General features: G+C 34.2%; 1 pseudogene; it reads left to right on the top strand.

Moving 5' to 3' along the window:
* Nucleotides 1-640: 640 nt before the first annotated feature.
* LOC132296460 (pentatricopeptide repeat-containing protein At1g01970-like) lies at nt 641-27,870 on the top strand (annotated as a pseudogene).

Below are 27,870 nucleotides of genomic sequence, written 5' to 3'. Positions count from 1 at the left end.
AACATTAGAATTTATATAAAACTGATTGTAAAAATGTGCAATTCCTATGTAGAGTTGCAAACCATTGATATATACTCCCTCCGTCCCATAACAAGTGTCAACTTGTGAGTCACGATTCCTAATACATGACACTTATTATGGGACGGAAGGAGTATGGTTTTACTTACCCAAACAACCTACACATAAATATAAAGCATGTCCGCTTCCATGTCAGATTGTGCTTGTGCCCGGTTCCCTACAATATTTAGACAATTATATCTAATTAAAAAAAAAAAAAAAAAACAATTGCTAAGACTTTTTCAAATTCCATATATTTGGGTTCAAAAACCTAGATTTTGAATTTGAAGTTCTTAGTTTTAGTCATCTACTAGTACTAATATATATTAAGGAATTAATCATACATATACATACATACATATACATGGTATATATGTTAGCTTAAATACTCTGCTGCACGCTATTTATTGGACTGGCCCAAAAAATTAATCAAGCGTGGTATCATTACTCAACAAGGATCTAAACAGAGTTTTGCTCAATTTTTTCCCATAAACAGCAGAAAACAGAAGTAATAAACCCTTAAACCCGAGGCGACTCTATTTAAACCCTTAAACCCTCTTAAATTCACGGAGGCAGCGAGACGATGAATCCCAAGCACCTTTTTACCAGAAAGACAGTCAACCTTATTTCAAGGCTTGATGGTAGAAGAATTCTCTCTCCATACTCATCTATTCACAGAAATGCATCTACTGCCTCCTGCACCTCGCCATCCGTTCTCTCACCAAAGGGTCTTCGTCGTGACTCTACTTTCCCAAACCCCACTTCACCCTTCAACAGATGCACCAAACTGAGCGATTCAGAAGACTACGGGAACAACGTGAAGTAGTTCTTATCGGGATTCGTCTGGATAATGCGCGGGAAACTCTCTGAACTCTATCCCGAATACGACAAGCAGAGAGTTATTGATGGCATGCTTCCAATCATTGTGTCGGAAATCGACAAGGGTGGTGACCTTTATCTTGAGCGGATGCTTGGTGTGGGAGTGACCGCTCCATCACCATCGCAAGGTGATTTGGATTTGTGGCGAACGGCATGTGAGGTTACCGATTTGGGCTTGGATGGCTTGAAGAAGGCTTGGGAAAAGAAGGATAGAGTAAAGGGGTTTCTTGAATCTGAAGAGGTTAAGGAGATGTGTAGATCTTCTGGTAAAGAAGAAGTAGGTCTTGATATCTCTGACCCCAAATGTGCTGAAGCCGGAGTCAATTGGACTCAGGAACCTAAAACTGTTGGGAAACGTGCTAGTTTTAAAAACTTTTCGAGGGATTTAAATTCATAGATCTTGATTCATCACATAGAGACAAGTTTTATGCAAAAAATAAAATAAAATATGATGTATTATTCAACTAAAAGATTGAATACTTACATCAAGGTTTGAGTAAACCTCAGATCTCTCCTCTAAAGTGAATGTTCTCACTTATTGTAGATCCCTTTTGCTAGATGCATTCTCCTTGGATCTCCATCTTCTTGGTAATTGTTTTGCCTTTAGGAATCACTCATATGCCTCCATGAATGACCTTGGAAAACTAGGCTTGTGGGAGCCTCCATTAGATGAGAACATAAACCCTAATTTTCTAGAGAGAGAAAATTTATTCCTTTTTCCTTCTCATAAAAATCACCCCCTAAAATATACATAGACCATGTATATTTATAGGCAACATAAAAATAAAGAAAAGGAAACAACAAATCCTTCTCCATCTCTAATTCATATGTCTCAAATCTAATATGATTCCAATATCAAGTTGGGCTATGAGTGAGAATCCATTGGGCCTATTATTTTATTGGCTACAATGAATTAATAATTGGCCCGGTCCATGGACCCAATTCAATTAATTCATAAATTAATTTCTACTCCACTAAAAGAAATTAATTGAACTCCAATTAAATAATAAATAACCTCTAAGTCAATATTGCACTTTGACCCCTCTATACATAATTAGTTATCGGATAAATATAGCCATCAATCCGACTACTTAATTAATATATTTATTTTGGTACCTTTGATTATTTTTGGCTCGATCACAATAAAACATTTGTTTGACAAAAATAATAATTTAAATAAATAAATATATAATAAATCATTTGTCTAAAAACACACGAAGGCCTTCGAATTTACTTTGTGATCAACCATAATCAATACAAAATAAATACAAGTAGCAATGATGCAAATATTGAAAATATAACCCTCTAACTATTAATTACATAACTACCCAAAGTGTCGGTCTAAGGATCCCGAAGAATCCGCCGAACAAATCAAAGTAATTATTAATTAATAAAACAGTCTATACTTTTCTCATGCTTAAGAGTCAAATGCCATGACGGTGATAGGGAGTAATTGCATACGACGGCTCTCGCAATATATCTCAACCTAACGCGGATCCAGTTCAAGTCTTAATTAATTATGAGTCCATCCATAATTACCGACTATGAACAATTTATAATTACTATTTATATATCATGCATTGATTGTCATCACATACATATATATAAATATTTCTTGTAATTACATGGACACTATCAATTTCATAGTGAATCGAAACATAATACATTGAATTCACCAATTATATAAATCATAAATATTTCAGATATGTCAGGAACATATGTCACTATAATCCAGATAGGAATTTGCTATGCCAGGGCATATAAATCCCAACAGCTCCCACTTGCCCTCATAGCCAATTCAAATTGCACCTAACTCCAATGTTATCCAGATGATGATCAAAATTATTGATCAATGACACCTTTGATAATGGATCAACAAAGTTGTGTTCCAATGCAATGTTCTAACTACAAGTGCATTTTCTTGCCGGACAATATCATGTAGAACATGATACTTCCTCTCAGTGTATCTTGTTCCTCTATGGAACCTTGGGTCATTGGTTTGGACTACTTCTGCACTATTGTCACAACATAGCTCAATAGGCAGGCTAGTATACTCCACAACCTCTAAATCAGTGAGATCAAACTAATAGGCTTCCTTTGCCGCCTTTAAGGCTGCAATATATTCCACCTACAGGTTTGAGTCAGCAGTTGAAATCTGCTTAACAATCTACCAACTGATCTCCCTTCCATTAAGTGAACATACACTAAGTCATGAACCTCATAGTATCTACTTCTGATTGAAAATCAGAACTAGCATACCTGACTAGGACCATATCATTTACATCCATAAATGAGTATGATATCATTGATTCTCCTTAGGTACTTAATGATATTTTTCACAATAGACCAGTTGTCAAGTCCAGTATTGGACTGATCTCTACTGACTATCCCTACTATGTAGCGGATGTCCTGTTTGGTATAGACCATGGCATATATGAGACTCTCATATGCCGAAACATATTGTTCCAGTCTCATTTGCTCAATCTCCTCTGCTAGTCTTGAAAAACTAGTTGCTAGAGAGAGCGATCCATATCAATAAAGCAAGAACTCATTCTTTGAGTTATGCATACCAAACCTGGTCAAAACTTTATCAATGTAGGATTATTAAGATAAGCCTATTTTCCTTTTAACCTGATCTTGCAAAAGCTTGATCCTAGGAATATAGCTTACATCTTGAAATTCCTTCATTTAAAAGTAATTGAACAACTACCTTTTAATTGATGACAAAACTTCCACGTCATTATAAATGAGTAGGATGTCATCAATATATAGACTTAAGAAAAATAATGACATTCCCTTGTACACTCATGATTTATTCACTAAGAAATCTTCTGGTATCTTTTTGTAGATTAACTTGCCTTCCATAGGAATCACCCTACTAGAAAGTTCTACAAGATCCCAGAATTTATTAGAATACATAGATTCCAACTCTGATTTCATAGTAACTCACCAAAACGATCTGTATCCACATCGGTTCACGCTTCCGTGTAGCTTACTGGGTCCAACTCATGTTTAACAGGGATGTCCATAATGGTCTCACCTAAAAACATGATTCTGTCGAATTGGATGATAATCCTCCCACTACATCAATGTACCGATGCAAGAATCTGTGTAGTAGATGCTGCTAACGCATCAATAGGGAATTCATATATTATTCTCAATCTCTATAATAAGTGTGTTCACATGTGGTACATCTGGTACTCATACCAAATTCTCTAACATTATGCTACTAGGTATGTGATTCATAATATGATTCTCCTATAGATAAACAGTGAGTGAAAACAATCAACTTTTATCTTTGAGATCATAAAATAATCCATCCTAGTGACATTTAGAGTAGCTATCAAATCTAGCATGCCTATGATCTGATTCCAACTTACTTGTCCATATCAAACGCACGTGTGCAAGACTACCCCATATGTGCATATGATTCAAACTAATATTTAGTCAAAAACACAGCTCAACGGTATCCTTGAGACAGACTAAGATGGAATGCAGTTCATAATGCGCATCGATGTCATTAACGCTAAACTCTTAAATGAAAGAGATAATGTGGCATTACTGATCATAGATCTAACCATGTTAAGTGGAATTCTGTTATTCCTATTTGACACCTAAATTAATTTAGCGTCAATTGCGGAAAACTGGTACACATCACCCTCATTGACCATATAGTCTTTGCACTATCCCAAGAAATACTCAAATACTCGATCAGATCGAAGTGTCTTGATAAGTTTACCTAATCTGAGCTCCACATCAGTCTTGACCCTCTCGGAATATACCAAAAGTATAAGACTTGTGTCGCAACAGGTAAATTTATCCAAAACGTGAGTAATCTTGATTGGATGTTCATAAGACTACACGTGTACGTGTGTACCGACTCCAATTGTTCTTTATGTCTATTTCATTTGGCTGATTAAGCCCTTAGAGTTATCTATCCTTCAAAACAAGATTCACAAGTTTGGTTTAGGCTCCTCTGCCTCACTAGGTAATAAACTTTCTTTAACCAATCTTAAATCTCATTTTGATTGATTACAACCCAAAAATAGACACCAAAAATACAATGAGTCAGGAATAACAAATTTTCTCTTAACATTCAATCTAGAAGATGCAATATTAGTTTCTACATCCTGCAAATCTTAAGAGCTTGTGATTATAGTATATTAACCATCTTTCAATACACCAGAAGCAATCACATATCTATTCAATTTTATAAAACCAGTTTTACAAAATAACGATCTAGTTTTTTTTTATAAGCCAAAAGTGAAATAAGAATGAGATTGCGTTTCACTTCTGTGCATAAAGATAGTTCTCTAATACTAATATCCTCATACTCTCTAATTTCAGATGTAATACTCCCACTGACTTAACTACAACCTTGGCATCAGGTCAAAAGATAAATATATATCCATATCATCAAGGCTTCTGGATTCCTGAAATCCTTACAATAAATTGCAAACATGTTTAGTGGCTCCAGAATCTATCCATCAGGAATTAATAGACGCAACCACATAACATGGCTCAATGATTAAATATATATTTTCCTATGCCACGTCATTGCTTAAACAGTTCGTCCTTTAGTGTTTTAGTTAGCGACAAAAGAAACAGGTTTCTTCGCCCTCAACCTACACTGCCTTATTCCCTTTAACCTTTTTAAATACCCATGTTTTGTGCTAGTCTAGTCCTATTATCATCCTTCTTCTTTGCTTTGCCCGTCCACTTGGGCCTAGAAGAAGATGGTATAGACTAGGTTAGATTGATAGGAACGCCCATACTCTTGATTATCCCTTCATCTGTTACCAATTCTATAAGAATATCAGCGAATGTAAACTCAAACTGATTCTTTATTTAATTCACTCTAACAGAGTCGAACGAGTTTGGTAACAAGGCAATAATCATGTTAACTTGAAACTTACCACCCAAGTCAGCCCTATTGATCTTCAGCTAATTTTAAATAATAAACAATCATTTTCCAAAATTCGATTTCATACTGGAGTTCCTTAGGCTATCTTGATGCTATTCAAGTCTGATATAGTACTTCAGCATACTCTCTATCTAATCTCACCAAAACATCTTATTGATATTTAACATGATGCTTAAAGAAAATAAAATAATGTAAATGTTAGCTTTGGAGCGTATTCGAGGTAAACTCTAGAATATTGCACCAAGTCATCTCATTTGCGTTATTTCACTTATTCAAAGCATTAATGTTCTCTTGGGTATCTTAAAGTAAAAGGATTAGGTTTAGGAGTAGTAAATACATTTGTACCTTTACGTTGTGAATAAAATATCTAAGCTCATGTTCCAGTCATTATAAATAAGGTCCAATATCATAGAATATGTAAGCAAGCACATAAACTAGATTAGACATAATTTATCTGAATATAAATGCATTCATACAACATGCAAGGTGAATTATTAATTCTGTCATGCATATTTAAAATTAAAATGAGTTTGTTAACCACATAATATAATAAATCTCAATCGAACAAGAGATCATTATCATTATTGGTGAACAATCCCTTTTAATTAATGCGGGTCCCTCAACTCTGTAGCATAATAAATCAACCAATCAATATGTCAATAACTTATCCTGTTGGAGGAGTTCATTATTACTATTGTTGAGATTCATTTACTATTAGGTGAGCACTTCCATTAAAATAATAATATGTGGGTCCCTTAACCACTGCATGAAAAATCGAATAACCAATACGCCAATAACTTATTCGGTTGGCGAAGTTCATTATTGCTATTGGCGGGCAAATCCCATCATTTCCATATCTCTTAAGACAATGCCTTGTCTATCATATGAAATGATTCCCGATTTAATTTAGCCTTTCTAAAATCACCTAGTATAGACCACTTCGTTGGGAAGCTAACACTATTGATTTTAGATTGAGTGTATAACGTTATTAAAACTCTAACGAAAAATTAAACATTAAATATGTTGTCATTATAATCTAGACTCTTTAAATCATGCGTAGGGCCTTATTTTTAAAGATCTAATTATAATGAACATTTAATATTTGTATTTTCATGAGACAACCATTCTTGTAATATTAAGACTCTTCAAATCATGCGTGGGGCCTTATTTTTGAAGATCTAATTACAATGGTGTTAATAACAAAGGCCATGGGGCAATGTATAAAAATCCCCGCTCCCACTCAATTTTTAATCATTCATAATTAGGGTTTTCATTTTATTCATTTACATGATATAATGCATGCAAAACGTCTTGATTTTAATCCAATTAAATTTAGAAAATATTTGGACTTTAAACGATTCACTAATATTTAATTTGAAGCACACTTTAAAAATAATTTACAAAAACAATTTTTCGTTTCCCAATAAGTGCTCTCAAATTAATTAGTAATCTAATCCAATTAATTTTCATAATTTAATTAATATAAATCAAGCCATTTAAATAAATATCATGGATCCAATGCATGAACAATAATAATTAGCAATTAATTATTTCATGCATCACATACAACAATAAATGACAGATAAAGCAAATTAAATGGCCAATGGATTCAGCTTTTAACATTTAAAAACTATTCTTGCTGTACGGGCATCCTTCAACTGTCTGTAAACACCCATAGGAAGCTTGTACGCGTCAGGAGAAGCCAAACGCCGCTTGAAACGAGCCCGGAGGACCTCACACGCGCTGGCACGCGCCTAGGGCAAGCTGCACGTGCTCCCACGCGCTCCCACGCGCCGGCACGCGCCTGGGGCGCGTGGAATGCACACTCACGCGCTCCCACGCGCCTGGGGCGCGTGGGACGCGCCTCCACGCGCCTTCACGCGCGTGGAGGTGAAGCTCCCTTGGCTGGCGCGTGCAATGCACGCGCCAGCATGTGCACTCTCCTGGCGCGTGTGGAACACGCGCCAGGCTCACCATCTTGACGCCACACCTGATCCGGGCCACCTCCGACGCCCCTTCTCGCCGCCGGCGAAGCTCCGGCCACCGGAAAAACGCCGAAAAAATTCCAAAAAATCCAAAAAAAATGCCAGAAAATTAAATTAAGCCTCAAAAAATTCCAGAAAAATTCCAAAAAATTCGGAAAAATTCCAGAAAATTACTGAAGCATAATTTAATCCTTTTGGACCTTCTTGAAGCTTCATAGCATCCTTTGACGAAGATTACATGGCTTTAAAAATATTTACAATTTGAAATACAATGGAAAAAATTAAATTACATCATTGAACTTTCAAACGGCTAAATCAAAGCCTTAATTACATTCATCCAAAGATAAAATTACATTCATTTAACCTATAAGCTTCATCCATGGCCCATCCATACATCATCATTCATTCACAATTATTCATACATCATTATGTATCAATATATATCAACATATTAAATCATACATCAACATACATCAATAAAAATATATATGAATATAATTTTGGATCCATGAATGATGATTTTCATAAAATCATGATCTCTAGTAATGAATCAAACCTGGCTCTGATACCACTGTTGGGAAACGTGCTAGTTTTAAAAACTTTTCGAGGGATTTAAATTCATAGATCTTGATTCATCACATAGAGACAAGTTTTATGCAAAAAATAAAATAAAATATGATGTATTATTCAACTAAAAGATTGAATACTTACATCAAGGTTTGAGTAAACCTCAGATCTCTCCTCTAAAGTGAATGTTCTCACTTATTGTAGATCCCTTTTGCTAGATGCATTCTCCTTGGATCTCCATCTTCTTGGTAATTGTTTTGCCTTTAGGAATCACTCATATGCCTCCATGAATGACCTTGGAAAACTAGGCTTGTGGGAGCCTCCATTAGATGAGAACATAAACCCTAATTTTCTAGAGAGAGAAAATTTATTCCTTTTTCCTTCTCATAAAAATCACCCCCTAAAATATACATAGACCATGTATATTTATAGGCAACATAAAAATAAAGAAAAGGAAACAACAAATCCTTCTCCATCTCTAATTCATATGTCTCAAATCTAATATGATTCCAATATCAAGTTGGGCTATGAGTGAGAATCCATTGGGCCTATTATTTTATTGGCTACAATGAATTAATAATTGGCCCGGTCCATGGACCCAATTCAATTAATTCATAAATTAATTTCTACTCCACTAAAAGAAATTAATTGAACTCCAATTAAATAATAAATAACCTCTAAGTCAATATTGCACTTTGACCCCTCTATACATAATTAGTTATCGGATAAATATAGCCATCAATCCGACTACTTAATTAATATATTTATTTTGGTACCTTTGATTATTTCTGGCTCGATCACAATAAAACATTTGTTTGACAAAAATAATAATTTAAATAAATAAATATATAATAAATCATTTGTCTAAAAACACACGAAGGCCTTCGAATTTACTTTGTGATCAACCATAATCAATACAAAATAAATACAAGTAGCAATGATGCAAATATTGAAAATATAACCCTCTAACTATTAATTACATAACTACCCAAAGTGTCGGTCTAAGGATCCCGAAGAATCCGCCGAACAAATCAAAGTAATTATTAATTAATAAAACAGTCTATACTTTTCTCATGCTTAAGAGTCAAATGCCATGACGGTGATAGGGAGTAATTGCATACGACGGCTCTCGCAATATATCTCAACCTAACGCGGATCCAGTTCAAGTCTTAATTAATTATGAGTCCATCCATAATTACCGACTATGAACAATTTATAATTACTATTTATATATCATGCATTGATTGTCATCACATACATATATATAAATATTTCTTGTAATTACATGGACACTATCAATTTCATAGTGAATCGAAACATAATACATTGAATTCACCAATTATATAAATCATAAATATTTCAGATATGTCAGGAACATATGTCACTATAATCCAGATAGGAATTTGCTATGCCAGGGCATATAAATCCCAACAAAAACAATATCTGGGAAATGCAAATTGGTTACTTTGAGAATCATTGGAAAAGGAGGATGACCCTTCTCCATTGTTGGCTAAATGGGTAGAGCTTCTCCAGCCTAGCAGGGTCGACTGGATTACTTTGATTGATAGGTTGATAGAACAAAATACTCAAGTATATTTCAAGGTACACAACTTTTTATTTTTTCTCCATAATATGGTAAAATTGTATCTTGAGCAGAACTTGTGATATGATTTCCATTTCTTTCTTTACATTTTGTTCTTATGTTCTCAACTTTTGTTTTGTTTTTTTGTTTTTTTTTATAACTATTTTTCCCCAGTTTGTTGAATGTTCTAATGCTAATGAAGTTGTCATATTATAATGCTCGATTTGGTTGATAAGATTCCTATCCAGATTTATAAGTTATTGGATGTTCTTATGAAGTTCAGAAGGATGGCATGCTCTGTATTTATATTTTTCCCCTTTTCCTTTCTCATTTTGCTGTTTTAAGATATGTTATTGTACATATTTATAATTTTCGTTTACTTTAAAAATATTTTATGATTTGCATTTGTATTAGAAAAGTTTTTGGATTGGATTTTGGGCTGCTCGATTTGGTTAAAAGGTTCTTTGTTATGTGTGAAAAGTTTCTGCATTTTGATTTTGGATTTTAGAATTAAGGTGCCTATAGTTTGTGGTAATTTATAATTTATATAATTTAATTTTTATTTTTGTTCAGCTTGTGTTAATGATCTTAGGTATACAACTTTATTGCCCGTTGTATGGGCATAAACAAGGACATGAATTTAATGACATATAGATATGTCAACAAAATAAATATACAAGACTATGAAAAGGTCACAACAAGGATCTATCTCAAAAACATAATAACCCCCCTCTCCTCCTTTGGTTGAAGTCCCCGACATTTTTCTACAGGTTTCTTCTGCATACGGGCATTGTGAATTTTATTTAAAACAGAGTATTTTTTTAGTTTGAAAAATTGCCCTCTGATTAGTTGGACCCACACAAATGTTTCTGTATGCTATTAACTTCTTCCTTTTTATGTTCCAAATACTGCTTATGGAGTGTGCATGAATATTCCTCGGAAGTTGGATCTAAATTCTGTGTCTTGAAGCTTATGTTTTGAAGGGAAATGATTACTTAGTGAAGATCAATTATTGTGCTGATAAAGTTTGGTACTTTGTTTTTAGTCTTGTGTAATATTGTTTAATAATAAATAGTACTAACATATTGCCTAAAGCATTATGAACTTTATGGTTTTATTTGGTTTTATGTTTTGCATATATATATATATTGAAGCATATTTGGAGTCTTGCTGGTGTATCTTTGGGCACTTTTTTTGAGCCAAATTCTGTATTGAAGCCTTGTTGTGATCAAAGTACAAAGACTTTGGCCTTTTCTTTTCATTTTTTTGTTTTCGCTAAGTTCACTTTTTAGTAGTGATATAAGGCTTAATAATGTTGGTGCTTGGACAATTATGGCATCTAGGAAGCCTTTTTAACTTATATATCGGTTTTGAACTGCCCTTGTATTGTAAAGTAATGAGAAAGTGAGCAGAGCAAATTTTATAGAGTGGCCAATTGGATAGTATTAGTTTGAGAATTAGGTACTCCCAGAGCAAATTTGTGAAGTCAATTTCTGTGAGTATAGATCTAAATACGAATTTGACTTGTTCACCGGATATGTGGATAAGTCTTGAGACATTTAACCTTGAAACCACAAACAAGAAGCCTAGTTCTATTCCAGTGGTGAAATGGTGTCTCAAAACACACCTCTGAGTTTTCCTAAATCCTCAAGAAAACATGATGAAATAGCAAGAGTCGAACCAAACTAAGAGATAACCAACAAAGTGCATTGGCCATTGAACTAAACCAAATTCCCTGCTTCACATCTTTGAAACTATATAAATAGGAATCACAAGTTCTTTTTCATTTCCTTTAAAAAAAAATTACTTTTGGTTGTTATATACATCTATTCACCGAGATATATATATATATTGTTATATACATCTATTCACCGAGATATATATATATATATATATATATATATATGCACACGCACACACACATATGTAAAACATGTTTGTGTTTCTGTACAAATACCCTGGAGGCACTGTAGACTGCAAGAGTACAAGATATTTCTAAAATTACCCTTTTTGTGTTCTCTCTCACTCCCTGTGATTCTAGGGGTAAACATGTATTTCTTAGACGGCTGCAATTTTCAGGAAGAAGTTGTCAATCTTCCTTGAAGGTGTTCGACAATTGCATATATAAATTTTTTTCCAATTGCAATAGAATTTATATTGACCAATATGTGTGAAACTCCAAGCAAAATGATAGGGATATAGAAGTCATTCTTTCTTTGCAGTTGTTTCTTCTTGTTGGGATTTATATGTCCTGGCATAGCAAATGTTTCTGAAATATTTATGTTTTATACAATTGGTGAATTCAATGTATTATATTTCGATTCATTATAGAATTGATAGTGTCCATTTGATTACAAGAGATATTTATATATATGTATGTGATGGCAATCAATGCATGATATATAAATAGTAATCATAAATTGTTCATAGTCAGTAATTATGGATGGACTCATAATTAATTAAGACTTGAACTGAATCCGCGTTAGGTTGAGATATATTGCGAGAGCCGTCGTATGCAATTGCTCCCTATCACCGTCATGGCATTTGACTCTTAAACATGAGAAAAGTATAAACTCTTTTATTAATTAATAATTACTTTGATTTGTTCGGCGGATTCTTCGGGATCCTTAGACCGACACTTTGGGTAGTTATGTAATTAATAGTTAGAGAGTTATATTTTCAATATTTGCATCATTGCTACTTGTATTTATTTTGTATTGATTATGGTTGATCACAAAATAAATTCGAAGGCCTTCGTGTGTTTTTAGACAAAATGATTTATTATATATTTATTTATTTAAATTATTATTTTTGTCAAACAAATGTTTTATTGTGATCGAGCCAGAAATAATCAAAGGTACCAAAATAAATATATTAATTAAGTAGTCGGATTGATGGCTTTATTTATCCGATAACTAATTATGCATAGAGGGGTCAAAGTGTAATATTGACTTAGAGGTTATTTATTATTTAATTGGAGGTCAATTAATTTCTTTTAGTGGAGTAGAAATTAATTTATGAATTAATTGAATTGGGTCCATAGACCGGGCCAATTATTAATTCATTGTAGCCAATAAAATAATAGGCCCAATGGATTCTCACTCATAGCCCAACTTGATATTGAAATCATATTAGATTTGAGACATGTAAATTAGAGATTGAGAAGGATTCGTTGTTTCCTTTTCTTTACCTTTATGTTGCCTATAAATATACATGATTTATGTATATTTTGATGGTGATTTTTAGTAGAAGGAAAGAGAAATATATATTCTCTCTCTAGAAAATTAGGGTTTATGTTCTCATCTAATGGAGGCTCCCACAAGCCTAGTTTTCCAAGGTCATTCATGGAGGCTTATAAGTGATTCCTAAAGGCAAAATAATTACCAAGAAGATGAAAATCCAAGGAGAAGGCATTTTGCTAAGGGCTCTACAATAAGTGAGAACATTCACTTTAGAGGAAAGATTTAAAGGTTTACTCAGACCTTTGATGTAAGTATTCAATCCATTAATTGAATGATACATCATATTTTTATTTTTGCATAAAACTTGTCTCTATGTGATGAATCAAGATCTATGAATCAAAATCCCTCGAAAAGTTTTTAAAACTTGCACGTTTCCTAGCAGTGGTATCAGAGCCATGGTTTGATTCATTACTAGAGATCATGATTTTATGAAAATCATCATTCATGGATCCAAAATTATATTCATATGTATTTTTATTGATGTATGTTGATGTATGATTTAATATGTTGATATATATTGATACATGATGATGTATGAATAATTGTGAATGAATGATAATGTATGGTTGGGCCATGGATGAAGCTTATAGGTTAAATTAATGTAATTTTATCTTTGGATGAATGTAATTAAAGCTTTGATTTAGCTGTTTGAAAGTTCAATGATGTAATTTAATTTTTTCCATTGTATTTCAAATTGTAAATTTATTTAAAGCCATGTAATATTCATCAAAGGGTGCTATAAAGCTTCAAGAAGGTCCAAAAGGGTTAAATTAGGCTTTAGGAATTTTCTGGAATTTTTCCGGAATTTTTCAGAATTTTTCTTGAATTTTTTTTTGGCTTAATTTATATTTTCTGGAATTTTCGGCGTTTTTCCGGTGACCGAAAAATTGCCGGCGGCGAGGTATTGGCCGGAGATAGAAGGACTAATGATCACATGCTTCGCGGAACATAATTATATGGTGCAACTGGAATCTGAGCTTTTGGATGATGGGAAGTTATCCCATGTGGCGCAAGGAAGTGCACCTAGCGCGTGTAGAACACGCGCCAGGAGGTGGACATGGGCTGGCGCGTGGATCTCACGCGCCAGCCAAGGGAAATTGTTCCCACGCGCGTGGGGGCACGTGGGGGCGTGTGGGCGCGTCCCAGGGCGTGGGGGCGCGTGCCTTTACCTGGTGCATGCCCCAGGCACGTGTGAGCGCGTGTGGGCCCTCCGGGCGCATTCCAAGTGCTGTTTTGCCTCCGTAAGCGCGTACCAGCTCCCTACAGGTGTTTACAAGCTGTTGGAGGACGCCTGTACAATACTGAGAGTAATTAAATGTTAAAAGCTAAATCCAATGGCCATTTAAATTGCTTCTATCTGTTATTTATTTATTTATCTGATGCATGGAATAATTAATTATTTATTATTATTGTTCATACATTGGATCCATGATATTTATTTAAATGGCTTGATTTATATTAATTAAGTTATGAAAATTAATTGGATTTGATTACTAATTAATTTGAGGGCACCGATTGGGAAACGCAAAATTATTTTTGTAAATTATTTTTAAAGTGTGCGTCAAATTAAATATTAGTGAATCGTTTAAAGTTCAAATATTTTTTAAATTTAATTGGATTAAAATCAAGACGTTTTGCATGCATTATATCATGTAAATGAATAAAATGAAAACCCTAATTATGAATGATTAAAAAATTGAGTGGGAGCGGGGATTTTTATACATTGCCCCATGACCTTCGTTATTAACACCATTGTAATTAGATCTTCAAAAATAAAGCCCCACGCATGATTTGAAGAGTCTTAATATTACAAGAATGGTTATCTCATGAAAATAATAATATTAAATGTTCATTGTAATTAGATATTTAAAAATAAGGCCTTACGCATGATTTAAAGAGTCTAGACTATAATGACAAGATATTTAATATTTTATTTTTCATTAAAGTTTTAATGACGTTATACACTCAATCTAAAATCAATAGTGTTAGCTCCCCAACAGAGTGGTCTACACTAGGTGATTTTAGAAAGGCTAAACATAATCGGGAATCATTTCATATAGATTGACAAGGCATTGTCTTAAGAAATATGGAGATGATGGGATTTGCCCTCCAATAGCAATAATGAACTTCGCCAACCGAATAAGTTATTGGTGTATTGGTTATCCGATTTTTCATGCAGTGGTTAAGGGACCCACATACTATTTTAATGGAAGTATCCGCCTAATAGTAAATAAATCTCAACAACAGTAATAATGAACTCCTCCAACAGGATAAGTTATTGACATATTGATTGGTTGATTTATTATGCTACAGAGTTGAGGGACCCGCATTAATTAAAAGGAATTGTTCACCAATAATGATAATGATCTCTTGTTCGATTGAGATTTATTATATTATGTGGTTAATAAACTTATTTTAATTTTAAATATGTATGACAGTATTAATAATTCACCTTGTAAATTGTATGATTGCATTTATATTCAGATTATTTATGTCTTATCCATTTTATCTGCTTGCTTACATATGTAATGTTTTTGGACCTCATTTATAATGACTGGAAAAGGAACTTAGATATTTTATTCACAACATGGTGGTACAAAATGTATTTATTACTCCTAAACCTAATCATTTTACTTTAAGATACCCAAGAGAACATTAATGCTTTGAATAAGTGAAATAAGGCAAATGATATGACTTGGTGCAATATTCTAGAGTTTACCTCTAATACGCTCCAAAGCTAACATTTACATTATTTTATTTTCTTCAAGCATCATGTTAAATGTCAATAAGATGTTTTGGTGAGATTAGATAGAGAGTATGCCAAAGTACTATGTCAGACTTGAACACCATCAAGATAGCCTAAGGAACTCCAGTATGAAATTGTATTTTGAAAATGGTTGTTTAGTATTTAAAAATTGAACTGGAGGTCAATAGGGCTGACTTGAATGGTAAGTTTTAAATTGACATGATTATTGCCTTGGTACCAAAGTGGTTCGGTTTTTCCAGAGTGAACTAAATAAGGAATTAGTTTGAGTTCACACTCGCTGATATTCTTATAGAATTAGTAACAGATATAGGAATAATCAAAAGTATAGGCGATCCTATTAATCTAACCTAGTTTATACCATCTTCTTCTAGGCCCAAGTGGAAGGGCAAAGTAAAGAAGAAGGATGATAATAGGACTAGGCTAGCACAAAACATGGGTATTCAAAAAGGTTAAAGGAAATAAGGCAGTGTATGTTGAGGGCGAAGAAAACTGTTTCTTTTGTCGCTAACTAAGATACTAAAGGACGAACTGTCTAAGCAATGACGTGGTATAGGAAAATGTATATTTAATCATTGAGCCATGTTATATGGTTGTATCTATTAATTCCTGATGGATAGATTCTGAAGCCACTAAACATGTTTGCAATTGTTGCAAGGATTTCAGGTATCTAGAAGCCTCGATAATATGGATATATATTTATACTTAACCTGATGTCAAGGTTGTAGCTAAGTCAGTGGGAGTATTACATCTGAAATTAGAGAGTATGAGGATATTAGTATTAGAGAATTATCTTTATGCACAGAAGTTAGACGCAATCTAGTTCATGTTTCACTTGTGGTTTATAAAACTGTATTTTTATTTTGTAAAACTGGTTTTATAAAATTGAATAGATATGCAATTGCTTCTGGTGCATTGAAAGATGGTTAATATACTATAATCACAAGCTTTTAAGATTTGCAGGATGTAGAAACTAATGTTGCATCTTCTAGATTGAAGGTTAAGAGAAAATTTGTTATTCCTGACTCATTGTATTTTTAATGTCTATTTTTGGGTTGTTATCAATCAAAATGAGATTCAAAGATTGGTCAAAGAAGGTTTACTACCTAGTGAGGTAGAGGAGTCTAAACCAAACTTGTGAATCCTGTTTTGAAGGATAGATAACTCTAAGGGCTTAATCAGCCAAATGAAATAGACATAAAGGACAATTGGAGTCGGTACACATAGACACGTGTGGTCTTATGAACATCCAAGCAAGATTACTCACGTTTTGGATAAATTTGTCTGATGCGACACGAGTCTTAAACTTTTGGTACATTTTGAAAGTGTCAAGACTGATGTGGAGCACAGATTAGGTAAACTTATCAAAACAATCCAATCTGATCGTGGAGATGAGTATTTCTTGGGACAGTGCAAAGACTATATGGTCAATGAGGGTGTAGTGTACCAGGTTTTCCGCAATTGACGCTAAATGGATTTAGGTGTCAAATAGGAATAATAGAATTCCGCTTAACATGGTTAGATCTATGATCTGTTATGCTATATTATCTCTTTCATTTAAGAGTTTAGCGTTAATGACATCGATGCGTATTATGAACTGCATTCCATCTTAGTCTGTGTCAAGGATACCGTTGAGCTGTGTTTTTGACTAAATCTTAGTTTGAATCACATGCACATATGGGGTAGTCTTGCACATGTGTGCTTGATATGGACAAGTAAGTTGGAAACAGATCATACGCATGATAGATTTGATAGCTACTCTAAAAGTCACTAGGACAGATTATTTTATGATCTCAAGATAAAAGTTGATTGTTTTCACTCACTGTTTATTTATAGGAGAATCATATTATGAATCACATACCTAGTAGCATAATGTTAGAGAATTTGGTATGAGTACTAGATGTACCACATGTGAACACACTTATTATAGAGATTGAGAATAATATATGAATTCCCTATTGATCCGTTAGCATCATCTAGTACACAGATTCTTGCATCGGTACATTGATGTAGTGGGAGGATTATCATCCAATCCGACAGAATCATGTTTTTAGGTGAGACCATTATGGACATCCCTGTTAAACATGAGTTGGACCCAGTAAGCTACACGGAAGCGTGAACCGATATGGATACAGATCGTTTTGGTGAGTTACTATGAAATCAGAGTTGGAATCTATGTATTCTAATAAATTCTGGGATCTTGTAGAACTTTCTAGTAGGGTGATTCCTATGGAAGGCAAGTTAATCTACAAAAAGATACCAGAATATTTCTTAATGAATAAATCATGAGTGTATAAGGGAATGCCATTATTTTTTTTTTAATTCTATATATTGATGACATCCTACTCATTTATAATGACGTGGAATTTTTGTCATCAATAAAAAGGTAGTTGTTCAATTACTTTTAAATGAAGGATTTTCAAGATGTAAGTTATACTCCTAGGATCAAGCTTTTACAAGATTAGGTTAAAAGGAAAATAGGCTTATCTTAATAATCCTACATTGATAAAGTTTTGACCAGGTTTGGTATGCATAACTCAAAGAATGAGTTCTTACTTTATTGATATGGATTGCTCTCTCTAGTAAGTAGTTTTCCAAGACTAGCAGAGGAGATTGAGCAAATGAGACTGGAACTATATGCTCTCTCTAGTATGGGAGTCTCATATATGCCATGGTCTATACCGAACAGGACATCCGCTACATTGTAGGGATAGTCAGATGATACCAGTCCAATCTTGGACTTGATAACTGGTCTGTTGTGAAAAATATCATTAAATACCTAAGGAGAACCAATGATATCATACTCATTTATGGATGTGATGATATGGTCCTAGTTAGGTATGCTAGTTCTGATTTTTAATCAGAAGTAGATACTATGAGGTTCATGACTTAGTGTATGTTCACTTAATGAAAGGGAAATCAGTTGGTAGATTGTTAAGCAGATTTCAACTGCTGACTCAAACCTGCAGGTGGAATATATTGCAGCCTTAAAGGCGGCAAAGGAAGCCTATTGGTTTGATCTCACTGATTTAGAGGTTGTGGAGTATACTAGCCTGCCTATTGAGCTATGTTGTTACAATAGTGCAGAAGTAGTCCAAACCAATGACCTAAGGTTCTATAGAGGAACAAGATACACTGAGAGGAAGTATCATGTTCTACATGATATTGTCCGGCAAGAAAATGTACTTGTAGCTAGAACATTGCATTGGAACACAACTTTGTTGATCCATTATCAAAGGTGTCATTGATCAATAATTTTGATCATCATCTGGATAACATTGGAGTTAGGTGCAATTTGAATTGGCTATGAGGGCAAGTGGGAACTGTTGGGATTTATATACCCTGGCATAGCAAATTCTTGTTTGGATTAAGTGACATATGTTCCTGACATTTCTGAAATATTTATGTTTTATACAATTGGTGAATTCAATGTATTATATTTTGATTCATTATAGAATTGATAGTGTCCATTTGATTACAAGAGATATTTATATATATCTATGTGATGGCAATCAATGCATGATATATAAATAGTAATCATAAATTGTTCATAGTCAGTAATTATGGATGGACTCATAATTAATTAAGACTTGAACTGGATCTGCGTTAGGTTGAGATATATTGCGAGAACCGTCGTATGCAATTGCTCCCTATCACCGTCATGGCATTTGACTCTTAAACATGAGAAAAGTATAAACTCTTTTATTAATTAATAATTACTTTGATTTGTTCGGCGGATTCTTCGGGATCCTTAGACCGACACTTTGGGTAGTTATGTAATTAATAGTTAGAGGGTTATATTTTCAATATTTGCATCATTGCTACTTGTATTTATTTTGTATTGATTATGGTTGATCACAAAGTAAATTCGAAGGCCTTCGTATGTTTTTAGACAAAATGATTTATTATATATTTATTTATTTAAATTATTATTTTTGTCAAACAAATGTTTTTTGTGATCGAGCCAGAAATAATCAAAGGTACCAAAATAAATATATTAATTAAGTAGTCGGATTGATGGCTTTATTTATCCGATAACTAATTATGCATAAAGGGGTCAAAGTGTAATATTGACTTAGAGGTTATTTATTATTTAATTGGTGTAACACCCCCAACATTTTCCACGCATAAGTTGATCAGGCTTATACACGAAAAACGAGGGATATCAAAAACAATTGGCAATATACAAGCATGGAATACAAAATGATGATAATAAAAGAATTTAGACAGGAAATGAACCCTAAATAATACAACATCCATCCATCCTTTATTTAATACCGTACTTCATTACAACTTGGAAATCCTATGTCAAGGATCCCTAAATATAACCCTGAGAGTTCAACGTCAAAAATAAAAACTGAAACTGAAGTATTACATAAAACTTCTACCCTGCACTGGATCGTAAGAGTAGATGAGTTCGGATGATGGTCCCACACTGCTAACCTCAGCCTTGAAACGGATACTGACCGTATCCTGAAATAACAACAATGGTGGGTCAACCCCACGAGCAAGTCCTCTCTACTATGACCCAAATCAGAGAATCAAATAAATTAATCATTATGAATCGGATGAGTACTATATCTGTATACATCCTACGGGAACTATCCGATGTATAACATGACCTCAACCAGAATAGACGGTGATCACTTAGACTCACACTAGGTGGTTAAGTGTCGCCTTTCCCTACCCGGGAAATCAGCTATTATACATGGTGCACGGTACTGACAACACAGACTATAACGAACTACACAGTGATAACACCTCGCAAAGTACTGATAAATATACTGAGCATATAAATTAGGCAACACATGCCAACAATATTAAGAAATATACCGAGTATGTCAATTAGGCAACACATGCCAATAATATTAATAAATATACCGAGTATGTCAATTAGGCAACACATGCCAATAATATTAAACCACATACCCCGACAGCCACACATCTGTCTATCGCAACGAATGCATAAGGTATAAATGAGTCTAAACTTATTAGTCAGCTCACATGGTTCTATATGGCAACACATCCATATAATATAAATGCGACATAATAAACAGTCCATTTATTCCCTGAAATGCACACAGCATAATAATCATGGTTTATATACGATTAACAGTATAAATATTCCATAATATATAATGGGTTATTTATATGAATAAAACCAAGCACTAATTAATTTAACATTAATGGTTATTACAGTTTAATAAAATAATACCATTAATAGTCGTTAAATCAATTACATATGTTTACTAGCGATTCGCACTTTAACTGATACAATTAATATTTAGAAATATTAATCGGACAATTATAATAATTAACGAGAAATAAAATAATAATATAATGTCCCGTTAATTCCAAAAATGCCAACCCGAGGCTCCAAAATGTATAGTGAAGGTCCTGGTAATGACAAAACAGTCCCTAGGGGTATTCTGGACTTTTCCAACAGCCGCAGAGGCCCTTCACGCGCCCCCACGCGCCTCCCAGAGCTCCCCACACACGCCGCCAAGCTTTCCCACTCTCCCACGCGCCTCCACGTGCGTCTGGCGTCAGCCACGCGCCCGCACGCGCTCCCACGCGCGTCTGGAGCGTTCCACGCGCGCGTTGATGGCTTCCTGCTTACGTGGCGTCCTCCGGTTGGTTGGCTGCATCAGCTTTCCTACATGCGCGCCACACCGGATCAATCCACCTACATCTCCTCCATCCAATGCTCACGGATCCGGGTGTACCGCGGTAACATGGACCGCGGTGCACCGGATCAATCGCTGCTATTTAATGGTCCAGATGCGCGCGCATACCCTCCTATGGTGCGCCGCATCACACCGGATCACTCCGGTCGTCTCCCCCATTGCCGGCGACCGGAAAACTCGCCGGAAGGTCGCCGGAAATTGCAGAAAATGCCCGGAAAAATCTAGAAAATTCTAGAAAAATCCCTAAAGTCTTATTTAATTATTTTCAGCTATATTTTAATTACATAGGCTAAATAAATAAATAACTAACCACTTTAATAATTAAAACACATTATTTTAATAAACTAAAAATAATTTATTGAAACTTCTAGCATGGTTTCTAGTCTCAAAAAAAAAACCCGAAATAAATTAAATGAATAATTTATGGATTCAAAGGGGAAAAGTAGATAATAACTTGCCTTTTTGGATTTAAAATAAATCCGCCGGTCTGCGCGTAGTCGGGTAAAATTGCCTACACCGGTCCAAGCTTCTTTCTCTTTTCCTTTCACTCTTATAAAATAGCTCACTAGAATTTATACTTTGCTTCTAACTCCCTTTCTTTTCTTCTAAGGTAAGTTAGCTAATTTATATACAAAATATATAATATAAATATTACAAATATCTAATTTTTTCATCTACTAACCATCCTCCCAACCATAAGGCTTCAATCCCACCCATAACCATTGATGCAATCCTATCCTAATCTCTAATTTCATCATGACATTGGTTTAATACTATTATTATTATTATAACTATTATTATTATTATTACTAATATTATTATTAATAAACTTTTATAATTATTATTATTATATTATTATTATTATTATATTATTAAACTAATATAATTATTATTATTACAAAATAATACATTATATCCTCATAATACTATATAACACAAATATAATACTTTAATTAACTAATATTGCTTAATTAAACATAATCAACAAATAAAATTAATTATAATAATACATGCACAATTAAATGAATAAATTTACTATTTTAACATACACAATTAATTTACATGTACCATTAAATGAACTTAATATAACAATGCAGTATGCACAATAATAGGTAAAGGAATCCACACATAATTGAATTTAAATAACTAAACTCTTTAATAAATTACGGGGTATTACAATTGGAGTTCAATTAATTTCTTTTAGTGGAGTAGAAATTAATTTATGAATTAATTGAATTGGGTCCATGGACCGGGCCAATTATTAATTCATTGTAGCCAATAAAATAATAGGCCCAATGGATTCTCACTCATAGCCCAACTTGATATTGGAATCATATTAGATTTGAGACATGTAAATTAGAGATTGAGAAGGATTCGTTGTTTCCTTTTCTTTACCTTTATGTTGCCTATAAATATACATGGTTTATGTATATTTTAATGGTGATTTTTAGTAGAAGGAAAAAGAAATATATATTCTCTCTCTAAAAAATTAGGGTTTATGTTCTCATCTAATGGAGGCTCCCACAAGCCTAGTTTTCCAAGGTCATTCATGGAGGCTTATAAGTGATTCCTAAAGGCAAAATAATTACCAAGAAGATGGAAATCCAAGGAGAAGGCATTTTGCTAAGGGCTCTACAATAAGTGAGAACAGTCACTTTAGAGGAAAGATTTAAAGGTTTACTCAGACCTTTGATGTAAGTATTCAATCCATTAATTGAATGATACATCATATTTTTATTTTTGCATAAAACTTGTCTCTATGTGATGAATCAAGATCTATGAATCAAAATCCCTCGAAAAGTTTTTAAAACTTGCACGTTTCCTAACACTTCTGACATAATTTTTTTTCGGAACTTGGATATATATATATATATATATATATATATATATATATACTTTCTTTTCTTTTTTGAGTAGGCTAAGAAGTGAGAAATGTGATCAACTTATGAGTTGGAATCAACTATATATGATTGAATTATGTTACTCTGTCTCACTTTAATAGTGCATGCATACTTCACTCTACATGTAGTCTCCTGGTTATTGATGAGTAATTTCAATTAGGATAATGGTTTTATAATCTTATTTATCAAGTACAAAATGCAATTCATGCTCCTTTCGCGGTTTTATGCATGCTTGTGAGTGTGGGAATGTTCCTCTACTTTTGGTTTCTTGGCATCTGCATTTTGAACTGAATTTCCAATTGTTTGCAATCTTATTTTTTAACTTTTTTAGATGAAAGTAATATGAATGTTGTCGTGATGTTCATTTTCTGTTTCTAATAGGGTTGGCCAAGGATGCAGCTTGAGAAAGCAAAGGTCTTGGGTCCAACTCCTCCCTTGGGAGGTTGGACCAACCTCACAGCGGTAGACTGAAATTGGCATGCAGCACTTAAACATGTTCTGTGCTTGGAGGGGATTAGTTCCACTGAATGCTGGGGATACCCCTCAATTCTCATGTAAAATTTTTGTTTGAGTTAGTATGTTTTAAGCCTCCTTGTGTTATGTCTTGCCATCTAAATCCTACTAGCTCTGTTTTTGAATGCTTTTCTATATGTATAATCTGCTTGTCACACATGGCCACATGGGATTAACCCGTTGGCTTGTCTTGTCTATGACAGAGGACATCGTGCATTTGCGCTGCCATTGTGGGTCTAATGATAAAGGAAATGAATTAAAATGGTGGAAAAAAACGCATATTTTTTTGTTTTTGTTTTTAGGATGGTTGTAACATCTTGGGGGTATCATCCAACTGTTTTTTGGTGTAAGAAGAATATTAAGCACTGAACTAATTAATTGTATCTGAGAGAAATTTAATATCTGTTTGTGATGTATTATAGTAACTCAATGATCTGGTCCTACTGAACCCAAGAGTTCCTCTTTTGCCTAGTTTTTTTATTTTATTTTATACGTGTCTTCCTTCTTTTTTTTTGGTTGTCTTTTTGCCCGTTCCTACTGCTTCAGTACAAAGTCGTAAAAATTGGATGTATCCTTGTCATGCACATAGATGCATGTCTACATAGAATCTAGTTCTATTGAATTTTTTCTGTAATCCTTGTTGCAACGAATAAATTACTGAAAGCACAAATCTTTTAGTTTCTATCTTAACATGATGGACATTAAATGATTTATGTTATCTTAACATGATGGACATTAAATGATTTATGTCTATTGTCTAGGTGTTGGAAATAGTGGCCTAGTTACACACACAACACTATACTATTTGGAAGAGAATAGAAATGGAGGAAAATACTTTTTATTTCACTTGATATTATTTGACTAGAGTACATGAATATATAGGCCTCACATATGTTGTGTAACCATTACATTTAAATGTCCATAACTCTCCTATCTCCCACTAACATAATCTTCAATATGCATAACTCCCACTAACATAGTATTTGTTAGGCTTAACTCTCATGACTCTTTATTTTACATAACCTTAACTCCCACTAAGACAATTTACTACCCACTAACATGCTAAATTAAACACATGCATTATGGATACAAAAATACTTGAAAATACTAAATACTAAAATCAAGTTTATTTTCAACACCCCCCTTGAAACTTGATTTTGTAACTTGAAAAACCTTCTTATTAATCTTGGGGGCTTGATCAAAAGTTTGATAGTTGATCTTCAATTCCACCTCCTTCAATAGCTTCAATCTTCTTGGCCATTTCCATTGATGTGTAGGGCTTGTGAAACTTCTTCAAATGCTTGTTTGATGTCTTCACATAATCATATATCATCCTCTTTATACAAGTACACCATCGATCTTTTTTCTTCTTAAATTTTTTATGGATCTTCAACTTCACATATACTTCTTCTTTAGAGTCAAAAAATAATTCCATATTCACCCAACCTGTATCAATTACAAAATTCTCCAAACTATTTTTTAAAAAATAATATGAGAATTTCTTATCATCCTGGGCTTCAATCTCATACTTCTTTGGAACAACTTTCTTTAAGAGAAGTTCATCATTCTCCACAAAATAAGCATTATTTGATGAATATGAAGAAATAATAATTTCATCAAATAAGTCAAATATAACTTCTTTCAAGGTGGAATTTGTAACCATACATGAAGATGTTAATTCACCAACTTGAACTTTTGCCTCTTCTTTGACACTTCCTTCTTCTAAATCTTCTATTTTCACTTCATCCTCCTTCACTTTTTCAATCTCTTCTTTAACACCTTTTCTTACCTCTTCCTTATTCACCATTTCAAATTCTCCTTCAACTTTTGAATCTCCAAAATCTTCAAGACTTTCATAATCATCTTTCGTAAACTCATCATTCTCAAAGCATTGTACCCAATACTCCATGGGTAGTGATTCACCTCTATGATTGGAAACGATGGTCTCGAACATCTTCCAAATACAACTTGGAGTTTTGGACTCTCCAAAATACTCCCAAATTTCTTGATGTATTGCCTTTTGCAACACTACCAATGCCTTATCTTCTTTCTTTTCATGAAGCTTGTTGGACATGCCATTCTTTGGCTCTTCTCCAACAACATCCCACAAATCGCATGCTTTGAGGTATGAAGTCATGATGATTCTCATTCTCTTGTAATTAGAGAACATCATCTTTTCACTAAGAAAATACATTTTCTCCCCTTCATCATCATCAAGGAGAAACATGTTTTTCTCAAATGTTGAACCTTCTAGGATCAACTTCGTCTGGCCTTCAGGATCGTCTAGGCTCTGATATGAAACCTAGCTCTAATACCACTTTGTTGGCTTTTGCTCTGATACCACTTTGTTGGAAATAGTGGCCTAGTTACACACACAACACTATACTATTTGGAAGAGAATAGAAATGGAGGAAAATACTTTTTATTTCACTTGATATTATTTGACTAGAGTACATGAATATATAGGCCTCACATATGTTGTGTAACCATTACATTTAAATGTCCATAACTCTCCTATCTCCCACTAACATAATCTTCAATATGCATAACTCCCACTAACATAGTATTTGTTAGGCTTAACTCTCATGACTCTTTATTTTACATAACCTTAACTCCCACTAAGACAATTTACTACCCACTAACATGCTAAATTAAACACATGCATTATGGATACAAAAATACTTGAAAATACTAAATACTAAAATCAAGTTTATTTTCAACACTAGGTTGCAGAACATGCCCTGGGAGAAGAGTCTTTTCAAACCAACATTTGTGATTATGCAATGCTCATTGATGCCCATGCGAAAGAGAACCACTCGGAAGATGCAGAGAGGATTCTTAAGAAAATGAAAGAAAATGCAATTGTGCCTGATATTCTAACATACACCGCATTGGTTCACATGTACAGCAAGGCAGGCAATCTTGATCGTGCGAAGGAGGCGTTTGAAAACTTGAGGAGCGGAGGCTTCCAACCAGACACGAGGCTTTACAACTCGATGATCCTGGCGTATGCAAATGCTGGGCAATCCAAGTTGGGTGAGTATTTGACGGCAGAGATGGTGACTAGGGATATGAAACCCGCAAAGGAAATTTACATGGCATTGCTTAAGTCATACGCCAAGCAGGGTGATGCCATTAGAGCCAACAAATTTCTTACACTATGCATTTTGCGGGGTTCCGAAAGAATTTGGAGTCTTGTACATTGCTTACTGAGGCATATGGGCAAGCCGGTGATCCAGATCAGGCAAGGAACGTATTTGACAGCATGACTGTAGTTAAATTGAGGCCTGATGACCTCTGCATTGCTAGCATGGTTGCAGCTTATGAGAAGAAGAATTTGTTGGATAAGGCCTTAAATCTTTTAATGCAGCTTGAAAAGGATGGGCGCGAGCATGGGGTTGCAACTCTAGGCGTTCTGGTGAATTGGTTGGTTAAGTTGCAACTAATTGACGAAGCTGGACAAGTTTTGGGCATGATTGCTGAGAATGGTGGCTCTCTTCCTTTCAAGTCTCTTCTAAGCCTTTGTGATATGTACTGAAGGGCTGGGACTGGGGCTGAGAAGAAGGCTCGTCAAGCCCCCGGGGGTGTTGAGGCCAAGGAGGAGGAGCTTTTGGCGCCACAGGTCTTTGAGAATATTATAAAGGGGCTTTTTGCTGGTGGGTTTGTACATGATGCTCAAAGGGTATGTAGGGTGATGGAGACCCAGGGATTTGCAGCATCACAGCCGCTTAAGGTGGCTTTGTTGGTGTCTCAATCCTTAATGAAATAG

This window comes from Cornus florida, unplaced genomic scaffold (assembly GCF_030987335.1).
Source record: "Cornus florida cultivar Cherokee Brave unplaced genomic scaffold, ASM3098733v1 CherokeeBrave_3.0.0_Hap2_Chr02, whole genome shotgun sequence".
Taxonomy (NCBI): Eukaryota; Viridiplantae; Streptophyta; class Magnoliopsida; order Cornales; family Cornaceae; genus Cornus; species Cornus florida.
This window is presented reverse-complemented; position numbering and strand designations above follow the sequence as displayed.